The following is a 21325-nucleotide window of genomic DNA, read 5'->3' as shown; positions in this document are numbered from 1 at the left end:
GAGAGATATTGCATGAGCGAGAGAGACAGTGATTGAGCGAGACAGATTGTGCATGAACAAGAGAGACAGTGAATGAGAGAGATAGTTAATGAGCGAGAGAGTGCGCGAGCGAGTGAGTGAAAAGAGTGAATGAGTGTGAGTGAAAAGAGTGAATGAGCGAGAGAGTGAGTGAGTGAGAGAGTGAGTGAGCGAGAGAGCGAGTGGAAAGAGTGAATGAGCGAGAGTGTGAGTGAGATAATAAGTGGGTGATTGGGCTAAAGAGAGTTTGAGAGTGAGCTAGAGCAAGTGAGAGATAGAGTGAATTTGAGAGAAAAGGATAATAAGGGATGTCAAAAATCAGCTTACATTATTTATTTTATGTAACAAATATATAAGTGACAAATTACAGCCTTCAACTTGCTACAATAAGGTAGTTTTGATCTGAGCGTCACTGATGAGTCTTATATAGACGAAACGCGCGTCTGGCGTATAAAATTATAATCCTGGTACTTTTGAGAATTATTTACACCACTGGGTCGATGCCACTGCTTATGGACGTTTTGTCCCCGAGGGTACCACCAGCCCAGTAGTCAGCACTTTGGTGTTGACATGAATATCAATTATATGGTCATTTTTATAAATTTTCTGTTTACAAAACTTTGAATTTTTCGAAAAACTATGGATTTTTTTACGCCAGGAGTAGATCACCTTAGCCGTATTTGGCACAACTTTTTGGAATTTTTGGATCCTCAATGCTCTTCAACTTTGCATTTGTTTGGCTTTTTAACTAATTTGATCTGAGCGTCACTGATGAGTCTTATGTAGACGAAACGCGCGTCTGGCGTATAAAATTATAATCCTGGTACTTTTGATAATTATTTACCCCTTTTTGGACATTCAGCCTGCACACAGTTAAGATTTTACCTGAAATTTCAATTTTTGCATTATTTTAAACTTAAAGCAATGAAACTTGTGTATCATGACTAGTTTATTTGCTTTTGGTTCAACTATCTAGTGAGTGTTCATGTTTTATTGCGTTTCTTAGTGAATTATTTATTTAAAGGAAAATTGGGGTAGACTTAGATAGGAATTCCAAAATCTCAATAAAATGCATTTAATAACCGTTTAAGCAAGTTGTCTAGCTTGGAGATATATAAATTTCTCTGTTGATCCATGTTGATACATAAAAGTATGGTTTTTATCAAATCACTCTCCTTTTTTAACATGTAGAAAAAAGGGGGGACAAAATTATCAATTATATTTTATGTTTGGACCACTGTATAAATATTCAAGTAAGAATCTCTGATAAAAAAGACATTTAGGTCAGAACACTGTTATTTGAGAAGTTATTAACAAATCAAAACTGGTTAAAATTGAAAAAAGTGTCATATTTGTCACTATTAGTATTCATATGTAGTTTTCTTTGTTTGACGCGAATGTTATTACCAGACCAATTTGAGCTTGAATTCAGATATACAGTGTTTTGACAATATGATGACATTTATCACTTCCTGTTGTACAGACTACTTGTTTTACCAAAAAATGTATCTTCAAAATTTATAGATTGATAAAGTGTTCGTTTATAAACACGTGAGGCGACGAAAACAAACTCAGCAGAAGTGTTTAATACTTAATCTGCAGTCTTTAATTATTTTACATTTAACAAATTTAAAGAAAATTAATATACTATTTTTTCAACGCTTTCGCCACCATGTTTCTACTTTTATCGTTCTGGTTCTGTTCTTTCAATCGATTTTAAATTCAAAAAATTAAACATGATGAAAAATGCGTTAGAACAAAAATAAGATAAAGCGAATGAAACGTCTTGATTTGAGTGTTAGGTAAATAAGAACCCGATCGACCTGTATCGCTAACCTGGTATTTAATCAAAGTGTTGTCTCAGTCTGAGTGGAATTAGTAATAATATTTTCTATCCAGGAGGCTTTCTTCCTTGCATAAAATTTCAAAACAAAAATATTTTCCTCTTTTACGTGAACAAATTTTATTATAGAGTATTACAAAAATAACAAACTCCAAGGTAAATTAGAAAAAAGAGAATATCAATAAAACTAATAAAAATCTAACGTTTTGAACCAACGGAACGAGTTAAACTGACTAAATAACAAATCTACCAAACATGCAAAAAAAAGAAGGTTTACAACTATTTTATAGGACACTCGGGCTTAAATCTTGAGGAATTATCGTCAATGTAGTGGCATGAAGGATTTTTAATTTATTGTGTTCCGTTTTCAGATCTTTTTATAAACATTACTTATTTTGAGGTAAATTTAGAATGTGCCAAAGAGACACAGAAGATGCCTCCGCTTGCACATAATTCATAAAAGGACATAGCTCATGAACGTGAATAACCAAACATGGTCTTTGTATGTGGTAATAAGCATTGTGTATAAGTTTCATAACATTTGGTTGAGGCAAACTAAAGTTAGAGTACGGACACTCAAGTTTTGGACATACGGATGTACGTATGGATGGACAACGGTAACATTAATAGTTATCAAAGGTACCAGGATTATTATTCAATACGCCAGACGCGCGTTTCGTCTACATAAAGACTCATCAGTGACGCTCAGATCACCCCCTTTCTCTCGGCGGTGGCATACAAACAATCAAAGAGTGAAAAGATAGCATTTGTATTCTTTTTCACATTTCTCTGTATGAATATGCCTTTTGTTATCAAATGGTTCGTTTCTATGTAAGGTGGCATTTGTTTTTGATGCACTGCAGTGTTTCTGTTGTTCTGTTGTTTCCCTCCAATAGTTAGTGTGGTTTCCTCTGTTTTAGTTTGTAATCAAGATTTGTTTTCTCTCGAGAGCTTATTTTACCTAACTCGGTGTCCTTGATAGAGAGTTGCTGCTTACAAATAAGCTACTGAACAAAGCAGTGTTAATGCAGAGATAATTTCTGCTGACAAGAAAGCTACTAAACAAAGCAGTGTTAATGCAGAGAGAATTTCTGCTGACAAGAAAGCTACTAAACAAAGCAGTGTTAATGCATAGAGAATTTCTGCTGACAAGAAAGCTACTGAACAAAGCAGTGTTAATGCAGAGAGAATTTCTGCTGACAAGAAAGCTACTGAATAAAACATTACTAATGCAGAGCAGTTGCTATTAACAAGAAAACTATTAAACAGAGCATTGTTAATGCAGAGCAGTTGTTTTCAACAAGAAAACTATTAAACAGAGCATTGTTAATGCAGAGCAGTTGTTTGTAACAAGAAAACTATTAAACAGAGCTTTGTTAATGCAGATCATCTATTGGAAAGGTAAAACTATTAAACAGAGCATTGTTAATGCAGATCAGTTGCTAGTAACAAGAAAACTATTAAACAGAGCATTGTTAATGCAGAGCAGTTGTTTTCAACAAGAAAACTATTAAACAGAGCATTGTTAATGCAGAGCAGTTGTTTTTAACATGGAAACTATTAAACAGAGCATTGTTAATGCAGAGCAGTTGTTTGTAACAAGAAAACTATTAAACAGAGCTTTGTTAATGCAGATCATCTATTGGAAAGGTAAAACTATTAAACAGAGCATTGTTAATGCAGATCAGTTGCAAGTAACAAGAAAACTATTAAACAGAGAATTGTTAATGCAGATCATCTATTGGAAAGGTAAAACTATTAAACAGAGCATTGTTAATGCAGATCATCTATTGGAAAGGTAAAACTATTAAACAGAGCATTGTTAATACAGATCATATATTGGAAAGGTAAAACTATTAAACAGAGCATTGTTAATGCAGATCATCTATTGGAAAGGTAAAGCTACTAAACAGAGCATTTTTAATGCAGATCATCTATTGGAAAGGTAAAACTACTAAACAGAGCATTGTTAATACAGGTCATCTATTGGAAAGGTAAAACTATTAAACAGAGCATTGTTAATGCAAATCAGTTGCTAGTAACAAGAAAACTATTAAACAGAGCATTGTTAATGCAGAGCAGTTGTTTTCAACAAGAAAACTATTAAACAGAGCATTGTTAATGCAGATCATCTATTGGAAAGGTAAAACTATTAAACAGAGCATTGTTAATACAGATCATCTATTGGAAAGGTAAACTATTAAACAGAGCATTGTTAATGCAGATCATCTATTGGAAAGGTAAAACTATTAAACAGAGCATTGTTAATACAGATCATCTATTGGAAAGGTAAACTATTAAACAGAGCATTGTTAATGCAGATCATCTATTGGAAAGGTAGAACTATTAAACAGAGCATTGTTAATGCAGATCATCTATTGGAAAGGTAAAACTATTAAACAGAGCATTGTTAATGCAGATAATCTATTGGAAAGGTAAAACTATTAAACAGAGCATTGTTAACAGTTGCTATTAAACAGAGCATTGTTAATGCAGATCATCTATTGGAAGGTAAACGGATGCCATGATGATTGATGGTTTCTGCTGCACGATGATTGATCATTTCGGACATATTTTGTTCCATTTGATGATTTCACGATGCTGTCTCATTTACGGATTTCTCTTGTAATGAGCTAAACGACTTACGTGAATCTATCTTCAAAAAGAACAATAACTAGGAAATTACTTCGACTTCAACTTCCTCTATCAAAGACGACTTCCGTTTTTACTCTTATAGTCATAGGCGGTGGGCTGATGACATCTACTCAAAGAAATAGGGAAACAAAATTGGAAGATGGGATGTAAAGTTATGTTCTTTATCATAACTCGTCATTTTAATGCATTTCAACTAAACAACCTTGAGATGACAGGAAAAACTAAACATCAGCTATCATACGTGAAGATTATTGACACTGTTGTGGTATTCGAAGACGTTCACGTTATCATATCTTAGACATTAAAAAGTCAAATGACAACATTCCTTCTAATGTAGTTCACTTGCTGCTTAAGCACAGATAAAACAACGTTTTACCTTCTGCGTCCACTTTTAATAATATTGGCAGCATCCTGGAAGGAAGCAATGAAAATAAATCAAAGTTCTTCTAAATATAAAAGCCATTTTCTTCAGAAAAAAGTATTTGTACATAAGTTTTATAATGAAAACTATCCATTGAGTTATAAAAAAACACAGCGTTATTTTTTTTTAATTTGAGGTTTCTTATGACTCTTAAAGCTTAACTAATGTCATCAGCAACATTTATTGTACGTTTCGAAATTACAGTTTAGAGATGGGTTTTAGGTACTCCTATTAATAGTACCAATAGATCTTCTCCACCATTTTTTTACATTTCAAAATGCCTGTAACTAGTCAGGAATATGACAGTTGTTGTCCATTCGTTCGATGTGTTTTGTCAATTGATTTTGCCATGTGATTAGGAACTTTCCAATTGAATTTTCGTCAAAGTTCAGTATTTTTGTGATTTTACTTTTTACTAGAAGACTTATATCTGCTTTTTTATGAATCATAGTAATAGATATACTGACTTTATGTGTCCCTGACACAATTTATGTACGTTTTGGAAGTAAAGTTTATTGAAATGGTGTATAGGTTCGCCTTTGCGCACCAATTAATTTCCTTTGATAAGACTATTTCTGTATTTCTTTTGAATCCTAGAAAAGACCCGTCTCTTCTTAGTTAAGAAGAAGGGTCAGGTGCCTGAAAACATGTATAATCCTGTCAAATAATGTATTTGCCCTTCATGAATTCAGTTGTTGTCTTTTGGTGATGTATATCATAATTTTTTCATTTGTTGTTTTGTACCTAAATCAGGTCGTTATTTTATTTCGCACTTGAAGGTTAATATGTTTGAATTGATCAAGTTGTATGCTGTTTAACACATCATTATCTTGTATGATCTGCTAATTAACCAATTATAAAAGTTGCTGAAAAAAGTGTAAAAATTCAACAATAACGTCGTTTTTTTCATGACAAAACAATAAAATAATAACTATGGCAATAATGACACAAATTCGTGTCATCACTTTTATAATTGATGAATTGTAACATAATCAAGTACGAAGTCAATCCTAAAAAAATCATAGGTCTGTTCTATCTTAATTGTGAATGGAGAACTGGATCTTCGAATTCCTACACTGTATTGGATACCTAGATTTCATAAGTGTCCGATCAAACAACATTATGGTGCTGGGCCTTCGACATGCTTCAAAAACATCTTTGTACCTTCTTGAATTCCTTTTATAAGCAAAGCTGGGCTTCAAAATGTTTATAAAAAAAAGGTACGGCGTGAATTAAATGTGGGTACTTAAAAATTCGAAAGATTTGTTCCTACAATATTAGTCTATTTCCTCTTGCGTTGGTATTTAAACATATGAATTTTCTTTTCATTAAACAAATATTTACTAATTCCTAACTTCAGGACAAATTCATGATACAAAAGAAGCAGGGATAATCCGTTAACTTCGCGTTCCGCTTTATAGATGATGCTGTTCTTCCACTAATTATACAAATAATTCACACTTTTGTAACACTGTGAAACTCATCTTTCTCTTTCAACTGGAAATAAAGATCAAAATAGATCCAGTTAGGTTCGCCTCATATCTTTACGTTCATCTAGCAATTGACGATGAGGGTCGGTTGAAAACAATATGCCTGACATATAATTGTTGTAAACACGGATAGGATACATGTTTTACTAACACTATAGCGATACCGATACTGGGCAACTAGTAGTCCATGGGGGTCTTTTCCGTCCATGATATAGTGCTTCGAATTTTAAATTATTCAAATCATACATAATTCAGTCTGTTCATTTCCAGTTTTTTATTGGTTTTTTTTGCTGACGCAAGAACTCTGATGTCTGAAATAGTAACGGCCTTTAGAGGGCTTTTCTGTGTTGTAAGTCTGATTTTTGCTCCCAATTGAATAATTTTGTTTTGCCTTCAAACGGTAAGGACTCTTCCAAACTTAATGGAGATTATTTATGAAACACATTACGAGATCATGGAAATCCTGTCACATTTTTACTTTTTCAAGCGGATGTTGAAATTTTATCGCCCTTCATTCTGGTCGACTGATTTTGAAGGCCCTACTTATTGGATTTATTGTCAATTTGTTCTCTCCTTGCTTTGCATGAAATGTTAAACAAACAACAGCCAGCATTCAATTAATCTAATACATTTTTAGATGGAAGAAATTGAGTGCAGATATTTGCTTTCATGAAGGACTGTCATTTTCAATTTCATATTAGCTGTCCCTTTATGGTTTGTGAGAGAACAAATGGCATTTTTATGGATCAATACTACTTTGAGTATAATTAAGGCCATTTTCATCACTTCCTGTTAAAATGAAAATACACTCGGTAAACCCACAACTGGTTTCCTTTCAGATTCATACAAAATATTCAAGTCAAATGGAATCGTAACTTTAAAATTTTTTGATACCTTTTTTTAATGATACAAATAAGTGAAGGAAAGACAATGCATTAATTGATGAATTTCATACGTAATGCGCATGTCCAAAGTCGGGAGACTGTTATTCAGTGGGTGATGATGATGCTCTACATCATTTTTGTTTTTTGTTTGTTGTTGGTACATGAATTATGTCGTTAGTTTCAACGTTTGAATCAATTAACGTTTTGTCATGTCGGAGGCTTTTTTGCTGGTTGTGTGGTACGGGTTTTACTCGTTGTTAAATTTTCTATTATGACCTTTGAAATGAAAAAACGTATTTAAACTCATAATTACATGCCAATGGACAGCAAGTAATCTACTAGACGGAACGCTGCTTATCATTACTAACTGTAATTCAAAAATATATTTTTAAGTTACTTGAAATTGTTAGCTAAAAGCTTTCAGTATATCCATTGAAATACATGTATGCAATGCAATTTTATCTACTTTTAGATTTTACTAAGCTATCAATACCTATCATTTTGGTTAATTCTGAAAACATTAAAATGATATTCTTTTATTATTTTATTTGATTATGAGATTGACCTCATACTGTGTACTGGACCGGTCAATAACAGCATTCTATTAGTGTCTGGATTGTAAGTCATTTATCTTGTTCATTAAGTGGCATTTATCATTTATTTTGGAATGAGAAAAAAACTGACAGTCTGCTTTTGATCTTTTTTAAGAAACATATCTTTGTATAATGGCTTTTATATATTGTCAGTAATTGATAAGCCAATTGTTTATACATTTGTATTCTTTCCAGTTGTTTAACCTACAAGATGCAAGTTTATTTACAATAATATTCTTTTCTACTGTAAAAGTGTGTATATCTAAAATTATTGCCGAACATATATCATATATTTATTGCCAATAACCACAAGATAAAAACCCTCGTAAATCATAACCCTTGACAATTTCAAAATAGAATGTAGAACAAATATTATAGTTATATGTCACGATATGATTTATAGTTGCTTATTTAACGTCCAGTTGCAATTATTTCATTCATATTCAGGACGTCGATCTTGTCACGATAGACAGTCAGAATATTGTTCAACTGATAATTTGGTGTTAGCCAACAGACATAATTTGAAAAGTGATATTCAAAACTGATAGATCATTCATTATTCCCAGATCAGAATAAAGAAATATGAATGAAGTTGTGAGGATCTTCATTGTCAATCTCGTTATCTCTAACAAAATTAAAATGGATATGTATAGCTGTTACCATATATATTTGGCATCATACGCCTTCCACCAACACGTGAAAGAAAATACCTGTACAAGTCAGGAAAAGTTGTTATCTATTCGTTTTATGTGTTTGAGCTTTTGTTTTTGCCATTTTATTTGTGACTTTCCGTTTGGATTTCTTTTTTTTCGGAATTCGGAAGTTTTGTTATTTTCCTTTTTGCAAAACTTCCATTAAGGTTAACGAAGTCAAACTTTGAGGGTTCATAGCTTTGTAGAAAATGTTCGAAATGATCAGAAATTAAAATTGTTTAAATGTTAAATTGATTAAAGAAGAAAACCTATAAATCTGAAAAATAACTTGAATTGTTAGTACAAAGTGTGCATGGATATTGTATCTAAATCTTCTTAACATGTTTGTAGTTCACAACTATTTTATTTTCATCAAATAAAGCCATATAACTACAATTTAAACGTGGACCTCGCTAACATAGAAGCAGGGGATGATTGTGTTAGTGCTGTTTACATGATTACCAGTTCATTGGTCTTTTTGAGAAAAACATGGAATCTATTGAAGCCTGTGAGTGACAAAATTGTTATTTAGCTTACCGACTAATCTTTAAACTCTTGTCGACCTTAGCTGTTTTCGGCAAAACTTTTATGTACATTTTGTATTTTTGGCTTCAATGCTTTTCAACTTCGTACTTTATTTGGCCTTTTTAATTTTTTTGATTCCAGCATAACTGATGAGTCTTTTGTAGACGAAACGCGCATCATGCGCAAATACAAATTTCAATTCTGGTTTCATTGATGAGTTTATTTACATGTTTACCAGTTTATTGGTCGTTTCAGATAAAGTATGGAAATAAACATGGGATCCATTGAAGTGACAAAATTGTTATTAAGCTTACCGACTTATCTTTAAACTCTTGTCGACCTGTATTAACGTAAACATCGCAGATTCAAGATCCTTTGGTTCACCATCATGGAAGAGTCACATCTGCAGTGATATCAATTAATTTATTAATAAACGGCAGATAAATCTGATTTTACATTATACTGGTATTAAATAAATCTGTTTGATGTGGTAAATGCTTCTGTCATATAAATTGGTATTGACCGATACTATAAAATGAAAACTGTGAATAAATCGTCTATAACATGTCAGAAACAATGGATAGAAGATTATATTGATAGGATAAAGTCATAAACTTTGTAGACGGAAAATCTATGTAAAATTATTAAAAGGTGAGTCGGTTTTAATTCATTATAAAAAAAGTAATGCCTTTCGAGTTGTCAAATTGAAATGTTTTCTACACATGCTGTAATCATTGAAAATCGTGTTTCAGTGCAGAAAGAGAATCATTGTGCTAAAAAAAAGCATACGAAATATCAAAGCACATGAAATAATGCAAAAAATACTGACAAAATTAAGACATAATTATTTAGAAATACAAATAATTCATAACAAGCTGTTAGATGGCCTTAAAAAGATTACTAGCATGACAAATTGTATTTGATTATTACCTCTTTTTTTTATGGAACTGTTGTTTGATTTTACGTACGGTTATTTAATTAAGTTTCATACATGTAGCGTTGAAATTATAAAAATATTAACACAAATATTATAGTGGTTAGATCATGCATGTATACTTTATATGTGTTTAACAATAACGTTTATAAACGAATTGACCAAAAAAGTATTATATTGGTACCATGCTAATATCGAATTTATTTTCATCATTTAATTGTCCGTAATGTTCGATATTTTCTCCAGCATACGTGAGATTTCAGGACGTAGTATGTAATTCTCATGTATATTAGATGTATATTTGGAATGGTCATGTTGTTTGCTAATTTACAATTCTAATTGATCATTCGACAACACTGTGTGGTTATCGCCAAAAACGTATACTTTATATGTGTTTAACAAAATAACGTTTATAAACGAATTGACCAAAAAAGTATTATATTGGTACCATGCTAATATCGAATTTATTTTCATCATTTAATTGTCCGTGATGCTCGATATTTTCCCCAGCATACGTGGGATTTCAGGACGTAGTATGTAATTCTCATGTATATTAGATGTATATTTGGAATGGTCATGTTGTTTGCTAATTTACAATTCTAATTGATCATTCGACAAAACTGTGTGGTTATCGCCAAAATTAATGTTTTTGGTTGCTGGATACCAATTCTTGTCACATTAAGCAATTATGTCTGTTCGAGTTGCTTACCCAATTTTGTTAATATAACGGAACTATAAACAACTGTCATATAAGTAGATGGTTAAGCTAGCTATAAAGCCAGGTTTAATCCACCATTTTCTTCGTAAAATTTTGTACGAAGTCAGGAATAAGACGGTTGTTTCAATTGGTGCCGTTGCTTTGTAGAGTTCAATGCTTGATTTTATCAGGATTTCCCCATTTTGAATTTACCTTAGAAATTTGTATTTCTGTTTATGTATTTTTCCTGAAAAAATGTTTTCGTTTATTTTAAACAATGTATTGGTTGTTTAATTTGGATTTTAAAGGTGTAAAATATGTGTAAATTTACAGGTTTGTATATGTAAACATTTATATGTCTTTACATTGTTGTTTTGTGTACATGTTTATATTAAGTAAAAATATCCATTCTAAGAAAATAAGAAAAAACACTTAAAAAATTTTCCCCAAAAGGTTATACGAGACAAGAGATCAATTATTTTTCTTTTTAGGTATACGACTCAAAACAAGTGAATCAACTCAACTTTTGACTGAAATTAGGTTAAACACTATCTCAATTTAACTTTCAAGTCAATTGCGTTCTTTTAACCTGCAATCATTTGTGCATTCAATATTCAAATAAAAATAATGAGACATGATGATGATTGCAAATATTATAGGAATATCAACGTTAGTACACACGAAACAACGATCTTATGATTTTCTGAAATAACTGTTTGAAACATACTGTCTTCTTTTTCATGAAAAAATAAACGGCGACTGAATTGATTTATCAAATATGGTTCCCATTTACGGAAGAATATGTTTGAATAGATAGTTTTAACAATAAAACAGAAACCCACTTATTTATATCCCAGACAATTTTTTTTTATAACATTAACTTTGTTCCTTATGCTTTAACGCTACATTGAGGTTACAAATTGATGTACATTTTCGAATTATAACAAGAATGCAGATGAAAGAAGTACTTCTAACGTGATCTAAATAATAAAAGTACAACGCTTTTAAGGCCAAGGGTATTAGCTTATTGTAATAAGAACATGGAATACAATAGTACATGTATCATGATAACAGATTATACCGGGAAACAAATACCGATATAACAAACCGAATATAATTTTACTTGACTCACTTTGTGATTGCTGCATGCGTTTTGGGATAATCATTTGGAATGTTCAGTGAAAAGATTTGATCGGCAACGATGCATACCAATAACGAATATGAAGAATAAAAAAATATCAAATTATAAAAATTCTAATCTTCGTAAATATAAAATGGAGGAAAAGGTCATACAAAACAACTTTTCATAACTGTTTTCTCTATTTTCCAATGACACTCACAACGCATTGAGCCTCAAACTCGGAGTGGCCGTAAAACTGTACGTCCATTAAAATGTTATTTCGGATATTTTGTTTTCTAAAATTCAATCAAAAAAGGGTTGTTTTACAATTTATGAAATAAATGTTTGTATAATCGAGAACAGGCTGTTTTAAAATAACATATTGGAGCAACAAGTAAGAACTTGTAAAACATAAATGATTTTATTTGTCGTATTGGTTTAGTCATGTTCAAATATGCTACTTCTATGTGGCATCCAAGTATAGTTTACCCCAGCTATATGTGATATTGCAATTTGTCGTTTTAGATTATTATAGATAAATGTTACCCAATCACTGAAAATCCTAAAACATGTACTAACTAAGCCAACCACCTATCCTATTTCACGTTACAATACTAACCACCAATCCTATTTCACGTTACAAAGCCAATCAACAATCCTATTTCACGTTACAAAGCCAACCACCTATCCTATTTCACGCTACAAAGCCAACCACGAATCCTATTTCACGTTACAAAGCCAACCACCTATCCTATTTCACGTTACAAAGCCAACCACCAATCCTATTTCATGTTACAAAGCCAACCACCAATCGTACTTCACGTTACAAAGCCAACCGCCAATCCTATTTCACGTTACAAAGCCAACCACGAATCCTATTTCACGTTACAAAGCCAACCACCTATCCTATTTCACGTTACAAAGCCAACCACCAATCCTATTCCACGTTACAAAGCCAACCACCAATCCTATTTCACGCTACAAAGCCAACCACCAATCCTATTTCACGTTACAAAGCCAACCACCAATCCTATTTCACGTTACAAAGCCAACCACCTATCCTATTTCACGTTACAAAGCCAACCACCAATCCTATTTCATGTTACAAAGCCAACCACCAATCGTACTTCACGTTACAAAGCCAACCGCCAATCCTATTTCACGTTACAAAGCCAACCACCAATCCTATTTCACGTTACAAAGCCAACCACCTATCCTATTTCACGTTACAAAGCCAACCACCAATCGTACTTCACGTTACAAAGCCAACCGCCAATTCTATTTCACGTTAGGTTTGTGTCATTGTAACATTACATGCACCGTCTTATTGTAACATTAATAATTTTTTTGACGTTCCATTCAAAACTCAGTGCTTGCTGGCGTGGCCTCTTAATATTCCTTTTTGAAGATGTGTCATTGCTTCCCATTTGGTTTTATATAAAGATAGCATACTGATGTTGATAAAACAAATGCATAATCTTTCTTAAACTTTACTTAGTACAGCTGAGAATTTAAATGCATAAAGCACCACTTGAGAACTTTAAATAGTTTCAAATAAGTTCATTCATGGTTTTATTTTGGCTCATTTGATCTGTCTGGTTTTCTTTTATAATTGAACCAACATGTCAATGTTTTAACTATTATTGAAATGTCAAGTTTCTTGAACTAAGATGTATTTGTCTTAAGCTGCTTTAAATTTCTTTTAAAATCTTAGACAGCCTGCCAATAATAGTTTTTATATAACTATTTACGTGAAGACTAGCTTTGTTCAATATAATAGTTTAATGACATTCGTCTGCAAACGACAGGAACAAAAGTATGACAAAGAGATCTTTTGAAAAACCCAATACTCTTGAACGTGAAGTTAAAGAGAAGATGAAGCTCAAATATGCAGAGGTTTTATGTTTCAGTATGATTTAATCGCTTTTCTGTTGGACATTTGAAAAAAACAGTCAATGCTTTATTTATTTTCTTCTTTATAAAGCAGGATTCAATAGGAGTGGTGAACGTGATGTTTGAATATTACTTATTACTGCAAAAGTTTTATCAGACTTGAAAGTTTAAAAGAGTCTAAAGGAAAATAACAATAATGAACGTTTCTCGAAGAAGAAGAAAATATTTGGCCTTGAAGGAAAGGCTAGAATATACGAATTGGTGTTTACAGTTTTGAAGTATGTTAAATTTGTAAGTTATTTTGGTAATATTTCTAGATGCACTCTCCCTTACAAATGACAAAATGCATTTTTTGTTGATGTTGGTCGCTCTCTGCAGATGTCATTACAAGTATATAACAGACTTTAAAGACTTTACAGATAATGATACTTATAATGATGATAAAAAAACACAAATCTAATGTAGTGATAATTTGTGCACGCGATAATCGCCTATAAGGATGCTGTTAGTTGGGTTTCATATCGATAGATGCGAAGTAATTAAACTTTACTAAGTGCTCAGAGTACAACATGCGTGCTCTAAGCACCAAAACCAGTATTTTGATTTGTTGATTTCGGACTCTGAGTGCAAACATCGTACCTAAAAGTTATTTGACTTTAAGGACTGATCACGACATTTTTTACGTTATTATCTTGACCGAATTAGCAGACGCTGTGCATGTCATTATAGAGTTATAAAACGCCATGGTAACGGTAATGTTGACTACATGACATATTATCTGAACACAAGTGTTGGGTTGTGTGCACGTGAGACTGGTTTGGTCCCACCGCGCGTCTTTTTTGTGTGCCAAGTCAGACTGTCTTGATCGTCTGCTTTTCGTTGAATTTGCGTCTGTGTTTTTCTCGTAGGAGGTAATTCTTTTATCCTAATTATGTTTCACATAGTACTAATTATATTTACATAGAAATAGAATTTTAACAGTAACTAATTAAACAAGATTGTACATGTATATCTTTTGATCCCAAAGCCTAAGTCCGGTCTTTACACTAGTATCGACCAGAGACAAACTTGACCGGTGTTTACCACTTCAACTTGTTTAATTGCACCAGGTTACGTTAATAATATCTGTTCATTTATTATGTTGTGATAGCATATACAAAGTCATTGGCTTTTGTACTCAACCAGTGTTTGTGATCTCATTTAAGGTGATATCTTTCACAAGGAAAGTAAGTAATTTTTGCTTCATTAATATTCTTGTATTTAGCTTTTATTTTATAACAGGGTATGAATTTAAAAATTTAAACAAATGAAAGAATACAGGAACGAAGGAACCGCCTTTTTCAGGCGGTGCCTTCGTTCCTGTATTCTTTCATTTGTTTAAATTTTTTCGCTCATTATTCTTTATCATGGCTTTTCTGTAATTAGTTGATAATTGTATTCTTGACATTGCATTATTACAGTTTTTCTCTATATTTTAGTACCCCATTATTCTCTATTTCTTTTTCTTATTTGTCCTTTAAGTTTTTCTCTCCTTTTTTTTGCCCATTACTCTCTACTTTTTTTTGCCCATTACTCTCTACTTTTTTTTGCCCATTACTCTCTACTTTTTTTGGCCCATTACTCTCTATTCTGTAATTAAACCCCATTGACACCCTCATTTATGTATTATCTTATATAATATGTATTGATGATGAAACAGGAAGTAATGATGATTTATTGTGGATTAAATGATTTAACATATTATGTTAATTTATTTACTTTGATGTTACTATTTTTTCCATATCAAATGTTTACAATTAGTGAAGTAAACAATTGAACGCAAACCTGTTCTTTTATTTAATTCCCATTGGACACTTGAACAAAAATTTCATAACAGCTTATACCGTACATTTGCATATCATACCTAGTACTAAGTCTTATCTAAGAATGTTATGCAAATGAGCAACAGAATATATTTCACATGTGAAATTTCGTTTTGTATTTTTATTGGAAAATCACAATCTTTCAATGCACCCAACGGTATATTATTCCTGATCGTGTACGTATAATTATTGTGATGTCATCATCATGACCGAAGTTAATTTAGATTTAATAGGAACTGACTACGTCATTAAACACAGGTAATATAAAGCCATATTAACGGTAAACGTGTAATGATACTACGCAGAAACATTATTTGTATAAACAATTATGCAAATATTTAGTCAATTGTATAAGCCACTTCAGCGAAAGACCTCGTTAACTTAGTTTTTAAACATTATTTTGTCTTCAAAAGTGCAAATATACAATACATTTGTAATACTAGTATACAATAGAGTACAGGGATTCGGACACAAGAAGAACTTATATAAATCTGTCTCCCTAAGCTTCTAAAATTTGAGGAAACTCATAATAAACTTGCGTGTCGTTTGTTTGCTTCCTGACGGGATAATCACATAATGTATTTAATGAATACAAATTAAAAGAGGAGATGCAATTATACATCAATGCGACAGCATTTAAACAACACAAAAGCACTGGAGATCAGTTTACGGTCTTCAAATAGAGAAACCTGTCAATACAATAAAAAAAAACTTTACAAGAGGATTTATATCATTTCTTTTTTGATGATTTTTCCCTTCATCATTAGCATAGAATCTTTTAATTTATATTTGAATCTGGCTGTCTAACGAGTCTTGTCTTGGGTCTAGAGGTTTTCTTAATTGCGGGTAATAAACAGTGGAACACAAACAATTGAAATATTTAGATTTTTTTTTAAATATATTTAATGGACCAAGAGGTTTCTAAATGCGATTTCAATGTTTAGGAGGAACACGAGACACACGCACAACTTAAATTTTCAAAATGTATATGTCTGTATATAACTTTATTAGAAATTGGAAGTAAATATGTGCATTCTTTATATAACACATATATTGAATAAAACCGAGAAGACGGCCCATGTTTGGGGTATTACGAGCTTGTATATTGTTATATATTGTGTTGCGAACAGTGTGAATAGTCGATTCAGAGCCTCACCTTAATACAATCAGTCAATCGATCAATCGATCAATGCATGATGACCACTGTAGATTGTACATTGTAGATTATTTTTAGTCATAATATCAGAATAAGCTAAATATGTCATTTATGCTATAAACAGTTTACTTAAAAGCGATTGAGCTGTTTAGAAAGTCTGTAATTGCGATATTCTTTATTGAAACAAACCAGATGTAATATAACAGCGTACCATACACAGAAAATAGTATTTTTTGCTATTGAAATGAAAAAAACCCAACTCTATGTAAGCTTTTTAGTTCATAACGTCTGTCGTAAAAGTCACGTGTCTAAGTATTATTACTGTCTATCCTATCTTATGTTCCTTCGCATCAAAACCAATGATATACACCCTCTAAACATGTCTTTTAAATACAAGAATTAATATGTTCAATTCTACGGATTATTTTCGGGGGGGAAATCATCAATTTTGGATCTATGACCAGATGATAAACCTATATATACGTTATATAATAACAAAGAGAAAATGAAATGAATCTAATGCTTTAGATTTATAAAAAAAATGTCATGATTTCACATCCGACAGCTAAGATCATATGTGACAAGTTTTTAGAGGTTCGTCATGCTATTCTGTCGTAAGAATTAAAATGACGTGCCACGGTTAATATTATTAAGCATAGAAAAAAAAGAAAATACACATATAAAATAAAATATTACTACACAGGTGTAAAAGATTGAATGGACGTAATGTACTGGTACATTAGACTGTGACTTTATAAAGCCTCTTAAAGAACAAAAAAGTGTGGCTGTTAATAATATATAGTTTCTTAGTGCTAAAAGTAAACAATACAGAAATGCTGTATCGAGTAGCACTCAAAATTCTACTTGAAATGTATTTTGTGTGAAACTGCAATGATAATCCTTCATTTTAAAAATATTAACAGCTGCACCATTAAAGCATCTTAAGCCCTTTGTAAACCAATTGTTTGATAAACATTTTCTTTCAGTAAACTTATTTTTCGACACCTTTAGCAACCCAAATGGATTAACACTTAACCGAGATTCATGTTTCGATTCTTCAAAGTGTCAAGTATGTATGACAAAAATTCGCCACGTTTGATTTCGGTAGAGAGGTTGCTTCCATGAGTTGTAAAACAAAAAGATAGAAGGTCATCAAAATGAGGAAAGGAAATATTAAAAAAATGCGAACATATAATTTTTTTTACCCAATACGCATTTGTAGAAGATTGTTAAAATGTGAAAGGAACTGAAAAAACAGGAAAGAAATTTATCAAGAATACAAACAAACAAAAATCGAATGGAAAATTTGCAAAATGGAAATGGAGCAATCTCTTATCGATTGTTATTTTATGTAAAGGGGGGGGGGGGGGGGGGAGGGGCGGAAAATACCAAATAAACATTCCAACTAACAAGTCGAAAAATTGACAGCGCTTTAGTAAAAGGAATACCAAAAAGACGCTGGACCAATTTCAAATTTAGTTATTTCAATTCTTTGAAAATTATAAATTTCAAAAGATGTTTAATACTACAGAGATTTTACAATAAAGTGTCTAGATAATGTACATTTAAAATTTAAAAACATTTTTAGACGTTTCCATAAATTAAAATGTTATATACATTGTATCACATGGACTTGCTGTTAAAGAAGTTTTTTTAAAATAAAATTGTTAACATGTTACGTAAACTCAAAGTTGCATGATCAACAAGAGGTTATTTGTTGTATATCTTAAAGGAAAATTTTAACTTCCAGAAGAAATGTTTTTGGTGATAGCTGCTAAGAAAAAAATAATGACAAAATTGCATTTTTAACCATCTTTTAAGCAGTGCAAATCATACGTTTCCAGAAATACGTCGACTTAATTTTAGAACTTAGAAGTGCAAATAAAAAATGGAATCTGTTATGTTTTTGAAATGAATTCATGTTAAATTGACTCTTTTTATTATTTTGCGAAAATAACAAATATAAAATAGAGTTTGGCACTGATGTGTTAATATGAACTGACAAACGACCGAAAAAGCTCATACAATGATACGACACGACCCATCTTGGACGGACTATAGATAAACATATTGTATTGTACTAGAGTATTTGACGCACAAGTGTATAATAACCACATTAGTTTACACCTTCTAACCATGTCATATAAGTATAACTGTCATGAAAATGAAAACAATATGATTATCGCTTTTAATTTCTACAACATGAAGCAAACAATTTATCCTGTAATATCATCTACCTATAAAACGAATTATCACTCAAGTAATTACATCGAAAGCGCCTTTTTTTGCGGTGCTGAATTGCATTTGATTTGTTTTTGTTATCATTGGTGATAAATTGTGTATCTCTAATCATGCTGTGAGAAAACGGGTTCGGTTTCTCACCTGTATATTTATGCGGATCCATTCTGAAACATTCACTAGCAACTGAAACATGTGTTTGTCTTGTTAACTGCAGATTAATTAATTACTACGATGAGAGATGACTTTAGTTAAAGTAAGTCAATAACTTTATTAGACTAGAACTTGTTTAAATTAACATCTCACATTTAGCATTTAATTTTTTTTAATTTATTTTAAGTTTTAAGTGAAGTTTGAGGATCAATTATAACTTTGAGATAGGAACATTCAACAATAGATTTTGAAAAAAATATAATTCTAACTAACTTAGCACATGTAGCATATTTTGCTTTGAAATAATTATGCTATGCATTAATTCTAACGTTTAAAGTTACAGCACCTATTTTTATACAATAACTATTGGAAAAATTAAAGAATTATGACAAATAATAATAGAAGAAAATGTTTTAATATTCCGTTTTGATGATGACAGATGCTAGAAAGTACATATTCTTCAGATACGCGCGTGTTATGTTTCTCTATTTTGTAAATTGAAATTCAAAAATATATAAAGAAGTTTTAGACAAAGTGAAAAAAATCGTCAAAGATATATTTAAAAAATATCTATTAACAATACCATGTGGCGCTATGCTTGTTTCATATATTGTAATGGCTCTACTAATGGGTCAATATATTGAATAACATGAAACTCATCGACGTGCTCATTTATGCCATTAGACAATTAATAAAATAATGGCCCGACTTTGTGCAGTAAATCCAAAAAAATATACCATGTGCATGTAAACATTTGTCTGTTCTATATTGTCAGGTTTTATTTTTTAATATTTTAAATATTATAATTTATATTCTAAATAATCGAATTATGTATCCAGCATCAGTTACTTTCGTACAAGTAACTTTATATCTAATATTTATATAAAAAAAACCTACTATCTGATGGTTATGAGCTATCACGTTATCTGACAGAAATTGATATTTGTTTTATTAACAGCACTGTATCAGTTTATCATTTCGATAGATCATATGATCTACTTGTAGTACGAAACTGTGCAGCTTTGATTTGATAACATTCTGATTATCTCTGGAATATATTCAAGCTTCTTCATTGAAGAAGACCAGCTGAACAAGCGCAGTTCCTGTGGTATACCAAATATCATCAGAGGCGGATTTGGGGGGAGGGGGGGGGGCTTTCAGAATATTTCTTTATTGCTTATATAGGGAATCAACCGTGACGAAATCGGGTCCCCTCTTAGGCAGCCAGTGGATCCCACACACACGTATTTGCTCCTATGTCGTTTTAGAACATAGGATGCATTTAAGCTATCTTTGTTTTATGCCCCACCTAGGGGCATGATGTTTTTTTATTTGTGCGTCCGTTTGTTCGTTCGTTCGTCTGTTCCGCTCTAGGATACGGAGCTTGAAACTTAGTACATGTGTTTCCAAATTGGAGTTTCGACTCCAATTTCACTGTCCATGCACTGAACATAGAAAATGATATTGCGAGTGATGCATATGAGTTATGTACCAATGGACACACTCTTGTTTTAAAGATATCATGTGTTCATTCATAGTGGAATTCCTAATGATAATTTTACTTCATTAAACTTCACATGAAGCGATGTTGTTTTATGCAGTGCATCCGTTTATACCGCTCCAATTACTGATTTTTGTCTGTAAACATCTTGTTATAGTACGTGTTTGTAATCTGAAAATATCAATGCACTTTGCAAGGCAAGCAAAAAGGCAGTACATGTATTTGCAAAAAAGAAGAATTAGTTGGTTAATTTAAAAATGTATTACTATTAATTGGCACAACTTACATGCACAGCTGTCATCGAAAGATATCAACGGAATTTGGGGGCAAAACTTGTCGGAGTGTTTGGCCTTTAATGCTCTTCAACTTCGTATTTGATTTGGCTTTCCAACTGCTTTGATTCGAGCGTCAGTGATGAGTCTCATGTAAACGAAATGCGTTTCCGACGTATCAAATTATAAGCCTAGCGTCTTTGCTGATTTAGTATTGTGTCTATGAAGAAAATTTACAAAGCTCTCAAGACTAGTATTACATGCCATAATGGTATAAAAAAGAAGGTGGGAATTTTGTTTACCCCAAAATTTCAGTAAGTTAACAGAAAAAAACACATTTATATTCAATTTGGCTATACAAAAAGTCATGTAGCTTCG

General features: G+C 31.8%; 1 protein-coding gene across 3 annotated transcripts in view; it reads left to right on the top strand.

The window, feature by feature from the left end:
• Positions 1 to 21325, top strand: part of LOC134707888 (FMRFamide receptor-like) — a 95704-nt gene that overhangs the window by 56982 nt on the left and 17397 nt on the right. The window contains exon 1 of one of the 3 annotated variants that reach the window (XM_063567998.1): positions 14873 to 14991. The exons of 1 other annotated variant lie outside the window; for it this stretch is intronic. The gene's annotated coding sequence lies outside the window, so the exon portion shown is untranslated. Of the gene's footprint in view, positions 1 to 14872; positions 14992 to 19126; positions 19278 to 21325 lie in introns of those variants that run through there. One more of the 3 variants, XM_063567997.1, reaches the window with a different exon arrangement.

This window comes from Mytilus trossulus, chromosome 2, assembly GCF_036588685.1.
Source record: "Mytilus trossulus isolate FHL-02 chromosome 2, PNRI_Mtr1.1.1.hap1, whole genome shotgun sequence".
Taxonomy (NCBI): Eukaryota; Metazoa; Mollusca; class Bivalvia; order Mytilida; family Mytilidae; genus Mytilus; species Mytilus trossulus.
Note: the sequence above shows the minus strand (reverse complement) of the source record. Positions and strands in the feature narration are given on the sequence as shown.